At 37.2% G+C, this 6,393-nt stretch overlaps 1 protein-coding gene across 1 annotated transcript in view; it reads right to left on the reverse strand.

The window, feature by feature from the left end:
* The window catches only part of TENM3 (teneurin transmembrane protein 3), a 3,497,142-nt gene extending 3,491,402 nt beyond the window's left edge, over positions 1-5,740 (reverse strand). The window contains exon 1 of the mRNA XM_069096576.1: positions 5,585-5,740. The gene's annotated coding sequence lies outside the window, so the exon portion shown is untranslated. The remainder of the gene's footprint in view (positions 1-5,584) is intronic.
* Positions 5,741-6,393: the final 653 nt, after the last annotated feature.

A 6,393-nucleotide genomic window follows, 5' to 3' on the forward strand; every position in this document is an offset into this window, starting at 1 on the left:
AGAAAGAAAGAAAGAAAGAAAGAAAGAAAGAAAGAAAGAGAAAGAAAGAAAGAAAGAAAGAAAGAAAGAAAGAAAGAAAGAGAAAGAAAGAAAGAAACAAAGAAAGAAAGAAAGAAAGAAAAAAGAAAGAAAGAGAGAGTTAAAGAGGGAAAGAAAGAAAGAAACCCACCAAAGAAAGTTTCATGACTAGGATTTGGGGTCCGACAAACAAAGAGATAAGGTAATGTGAAGTCTTTATGCCACTCAATCATCCTTACCAATAAAAACACCCCTTTTTAAGAGCTATAAATTGGTGATCTCAGCTACTGAATATGGCAAGCAGCTAACTGGATCCTGATAGTTTTACGTAAAAATATGATTATTTACAAATAGATAGGCAGATTGATAGGGATAAACAGGAATAAAGATAGCTCTATAAATATACACATTTACATACGGTAATAGCAATATGAAACATAACTAGAGGAACTCAACAAAAGAATAAGGGGTCATGCTTATACTGGCAACTGATGTCTGATTTAATCTGCAATATCTATTACTAGAAAAATGTTAAGTATACTGTAGGAAATTAGGCAGACTCTGATAGAGGTGAAACTATCAACTTCTACTGCAATTTAGGCATACTAAAATAGGATATAAATTAGGCACACACTATCAGGCTTCTAATTTGTCAATATCAATAAAACTGAATTAAGGTTAGAAGTGCAATTTTGTTATTTACTTTTTTTTTTTTAATAGAAGCTGATCACAGACATTTCTATACCCCTTCAATTTCTAAATAAATTTAGTGAAAATTATACACAGATCAAGTGGTGAAAGCATTATACATATGTACATATATAATATAAATATCATTTGCATGCATAAAATTTGTGCAAATGATATATTCATGAAAGACATTCTCCTTGATCATTCTTAGAATTGATTTCTTTCAGGTTCAAATCACTACTTCTTGTTCCCAAAAAGTACATTAAAACCCAGAAAGGATTATTGTATTTGAAACCTAATTTTGAACTCTATATTTTAACCAAAAAATAAAATTAAAATTTCCACTCATTTAATACAAGTCCTATTTCATTTTATATTCTTTTTCAATGAACACTCTTTAAGTGTTGTACAAAATTTAAAAGTTGTTTCAGATGTATAAAGAGAAAGCTATATGCATCTCACTAAACTGTTCTAATTCTAAATTAACACTATAGAAGATTTTTATGTTCGTTCCCCATTCCCCATGCTTTGGGATTTATCCTTGATTATCTGACAGTGGCAATAGCTTCCCAAATCAACTTTTCACAGAAAAAGGAGAAAAAAAGGAGTCCAAAAATTCAATATGGATCTGCAAATGCAAATAAAATGAAATAAAAGATAAATAAACACTTAATTGAACCCTTAATTTCAAAATAATTATAGAACATCAGTGATGTTGGATTTTAAGGAAAATATTTCCCGAAAATTACTTTATGGAAAAGCATATCAGAGAAGCAAACCTAATGGTATATTATAAATCGAGTTTTCATAGCACATTTCTTGTTAAAATGGAATAGTTCAGTAAAAGCTAATATAAATGACCAGCAAAGTTTAATAATGAGTGTACTTATAAAAATGAACAAGAGAAAAAATTAAAGCATATTTCACCGACATATAATAATTAGCATACAGCGATGCTCAGACTGCTAAATGTTCACGTTAGGTCACAGAATATGAGTTGAAAACTTCATTACCTTAGTATGAACCTGTATCATATGTTGATTCAAAATATTCTATACATACAATGTCTGCCTAAAATGAGATTTCCTTTCAAATAAAATTTAATTCCTTACACAAATATTTATTTGCTTGTTCCCAATTTAAAAATTCAAACAATTTTCAAATTAATTTAAAAAAACACATATTTTTATAAACCATAGGTAGAAGTCATATTTTGCCACAACATCTTACATGGCATATGAGAAAGGGGTAATGGCAAGATAGAAATTTGAAGAGGAGCTTTCTTTGTACTTTAAAACTGTTTTTAACTTTTTAATAACAACCTGAGCACATTTAAGACTAGAAGGGACAGAGAGAAAAAAGCGACCCAATGATTTTCTTCTCCTGGTCTTTTTACACATTTAGAGGTGGTTTTCTTTTTAAATCCATTTGAGAGATATTTAAGTCTAAATCCAACAACTATGATGTCAATTGTAAAAGAACAGAACACAGGTATCTAGTACTATATAATAAAGCCCAGAGGGAGGGAGATTGAATGTCAAAATAACATTTAAAGGGGATTTTAAAGAGAACACTAATCAAACTCAAAATTTGGTGGTCCTAATCTTTAATTATTATTACCATGGTTCATGTTAATATAACCTCCATTAAATAGATTCCATTAGAGAAACCATTTCTAATCAGGTCATTTTCTCTCTATGAGTAAATGGTGATGGTTTCCTAGAGAGAGAATATGATTCTCACAAGCAGATCATCAATACATACCTTTTCTACTAACCATCATTATCAGCATTTCCTTCTGCAAATATGTCCTCTGAATTCCTTACAATCTTAGATCTACCTTAGATTCTTTGAATATGACACTGCATTTAATAAGCTTTAGGGAAGAAACTCAACTTAGTACAAGAAGACAGACATGAAAGCTGATAGGAAAAAAAGAGAGATCTATAATGTATTAGGAGATCTATTTTACATAGTTTTCATATCATATTCTTTCAGTTTACAATATTGCATTGAGTAGTATCTTTAAAAAACAAACAACCCATATATGCTTACCTGTCTTTTACTTGAAACAGCACAACAGCATGAGCAATGTTGTAGTTTGTTAATCATATTCTCTTTATTGTCACATGTACCAAACTTTTAAACTACTTTTAATAGTTATATTTAATTTTAGAAGTAAAGGTTGATTTTCAAATTACAATTAACATCTAAAACCCTCCTAAATTGGATAATGTAAGAAAGAAATCGAAAAATATATTTGGACTTTCTATTTTTTGAGTCATTTAAGGATTAAATAAAACTTTTTGCATTATTCACAGCAATTAAACTTTTGCGGGTAGAGGATTGAATGCTGGGGCTAGAGGAGTAATTAACAGTGATCTAGTTCATCTTTCCTGTTGTAAGACCTAAGCTAAAATAAAAAGAGGCTTGAACATTATTTTTTTTAGAAATCTCAAAAGAAGGCAATTCTAAAACTTTCCTTGGAATAAGTAAAAGCAAATTAACTAACTTTTAAATAATTGCTATATGAACATATGATTATATTATAAATAGATGGGCACTTTATGTTTCCAATTTAAAAGGAAATCACTGGCAATTCAAAATATAAACATTTGGATTCTAGTATAAATCATCTGTAATTAAAGGAAATAAGGATTTTTTTTTAATTTTCCTAGGTAGGATATTTCTCTAACTCTAGATACTGTAATTTGCTTGATACATTTTGGAAACCAATTTTTGCTAAATATATTGATAATGAACAATCTGTTTATGCTGACTCTTACCCCCTCCACCCCCATCCTCCGCCCCTCTCTGAGTAGGTATGAAGATGCAAAATCCAGTGATTAGCAGTTTCATGTCTACTACTTGGCCAGCTGTGCATTTATAAACTACATCAAGTCCCTTAAGCCTAAGTACCTTCATCTCTAGAATGGGTACAATACTATTTACCACTGCCAAATTGAAGAGCCTTTTCTGAAGATAAATAAAAGTATATGAATTGTTTCAAGTTGCTAAGTGAACTGCACTGCATTCAAGAAATTTTTGCTACCTCATTTATATTGGCAAAGAAATAAAAATAAAGTTTTCGGTATCCTTTGTCTATGTATCTGATCTTGTGTTTGCGGTGCTTATACTTGTAGGAAGAAGGACCTCCAATAAAATAGAATTACTGAAAAGTTTGTCTCAATTTCTCAGTTTCTATTCCAGCAATACAGCAAATTACTTTAAAGACCCAAAGTATGTTGTTTCGAGGGAAAAAAGTGAGTTTCTACAAATTTTTATAAAAGTACAGTCAAAATAAAGTTGCTTTCATCTAAGCAACAGGAATTATTTTCAGCTCTAATGTGAACCACTTTCAAAACTCTAAATGCAGAACAGATGCTGGTGTTCTGGATGAGAATGGAGTAAAGATAAATAGAAATACAGTAAAGAAAACATGACATACAGATTGTAAGTTTATAAATAGTTTATATACAGAAGTTGTGTGTATGTTATATATATATATAGCTAAATCAAAATACTATGTTGCAGTTGCAAACTGAATTTGCAATTTCACATATAAGAAACAAATAACTATTACATGTGATATGTATGCATATATGTCTCTGTATACATGCATATGCATATATTGCTCTCACTGTGATTAAACAGGGATAAGTCATGTTTATGCCTAATTCTAATACAGTTTTCCACTGCTCCATCTGCTGGATGTCCCTACATTTCCAGCACTAACTGATAACCCCTAAAAAGTAACATGAACTAATTCAGCAGGTGGCTCCAACAATCTCAAGCCTTAACCATATTGCTGTGAAAGTTAAGAAGACTTTTTTTTAAAGAGATGCTACTTTCCCATATACAAATAAATAACATCCAAAATATTCACAAAAATGTCCAATTCCTGAAAAGTATGTTTCACAGTTAATAATATGTTACAGACAAGGCAAACTACAAAGGTAGGCGGACACATCCTAGGTTTACAAAATATCCCTAGATGATGCTGATTTCGAGAACAATGGTAATTTATTTGGGTTGTTTTTAGTTTTATTTTTCTTAAGGCTGTGTTTCAGGTCTTGCCTCTTTTTTTTTTTTTAAGATTAAAATTTTAAGGAAAAAAGTTTCAAAGGACTGTTTAGACTCTTTCTGAAAGAAAAGCACACAAATCTCTTAAACTGACATCAGATTTTTCCAAACCAAGAATTACCAAAAGCTCAAGTAGCCCTCAGTCCTCGGGTCTTCAGTTCAGGCTACACGGGAGTCACGTTCAGGCAGTAAGGCTGATGCACTTTCCTCCCTTCTCCATCTGCTGTCACAGACGGGACAACGTGCTGCCGGCCACCGGTCACCGCTCTGACGCTGAGGCTGCCGCCGCCGCCCGCGCCTCCAAAATGGGGCTGCTGGAAAGAAAGGGTTACTCCTCCCTGGGAGTCGAGTAGCGGCAATCAAACTTCACCTTCTTTAAGCTATCCTTCAGCTTCATTGAAACTTACACGCCTCTGGGTGTAGGAGTACCGCAGAACACCGCTATCTACAAACACCTGGGATCTCCGAGGCGGGGGAGGCTATCCAAATGAAGGGCACCCCAAAAAGAGCAGACGGCCGAGTTAGAGAGGAGCCTCCTTGGCAGGGTTGGGATGTACGGAGTCTCTGGCCCATCCTGTCCACTCCCCCCCCCCTCCCCTTTTCCCATCCACAAATGATGACCCAGGTTACCCGGGGAAGGTGGCTGCCCCTGGTGGAGGAGGGTGGTGGAAGGAGGCAAAGTTTGACAAACGATGACCGCTCCTGGAGGGGAAAGAAGCCCGGCAACCCCCAAAACACACTGCGTAGTAGGAGTCATGCAAAAATAGACATAATTCTTAAAAGTGTTGCGTACCTTTCTGCCGTCGCCAGGCACCGCCCGGGGAGAAGTGGCTGTAAGGTGGTCGTCAGGTGCAGGTGCAAGTGGTGGGTTTGGCAAGGAAGACCCCTCGCAAGCCAGCCCCTCTGGCGCTCTAAGGTGTGCTGGAAGGAGGAGGCGGCCGTCTACGCCGCCGCTGCCGCTGCCGGCCGGAGGGGCGGGCAGCAGCAGCCGCCGCCGCCGCTGCAGCAGCAGCAGCAGCACCACGGGAGGCGCCGGGCAAGGCACACAGTCACTTGGGCAAGTGAAGTTGGGGTGGCCTCAACCGCAGCCCCGGCAACCGGAGAGAGCAACACGTCTGGTGTGAACTTTACAGTTTCAATCGGGGCGAATACACACACGCACGCACACACATGCATACATACACACACGCACACACACCCACACACACGCGCCGCGCGCCAAAGGAGCACCTCTCCCAGCCGAGCGAACAGGAGCCGGTGTCTCTCTCTGTCCTTCGCTTTCTCTCTCCCTCGCTCTTATTGGCGCGGAGGTTATTGTTTTATTTATTTATTTCCTCCCCCTCTCCGTAGCTCCCCCTCCCCTCTCCTCTCTACGCTCCCCGCTCCTCCTCCTCCTTCTCCACCACCTCCTCCTTCTCCTTCTCCTCCAGCCTAAGAGTCAGTCCCCGGCACTTGGGTCTGCAGCTCAGCAAAGCTGCTCCTCAGCCTACCACAGTTCAATTTGGCTGGGCTGCTGGTGTGTTTTGAGCGCGCGGCTGGGGTGGGGTGGAGATGCTAGGGGAAGGCGGGGCTGGGGCGGGGGGCGAGGAGAGGGGAGAGGGG

Source organism: Petaurus breviceps, unplaced genomic scaffold (genome assembly GCF_028583685.1).
Source record: "Petaurus breviceps papuanus isolate PSGF00001 unplaced genomic scaffold, PetGlider_PUasm1.0 126, whole genome shotgun sequence".
Taxonomy (NCBI): domain Eukaryota; kingdom Metazoa; phylum Chordata; class Mammalia; order Diprotodontia; family Petauridae; genus Petaurus; species Petaurus breviceps.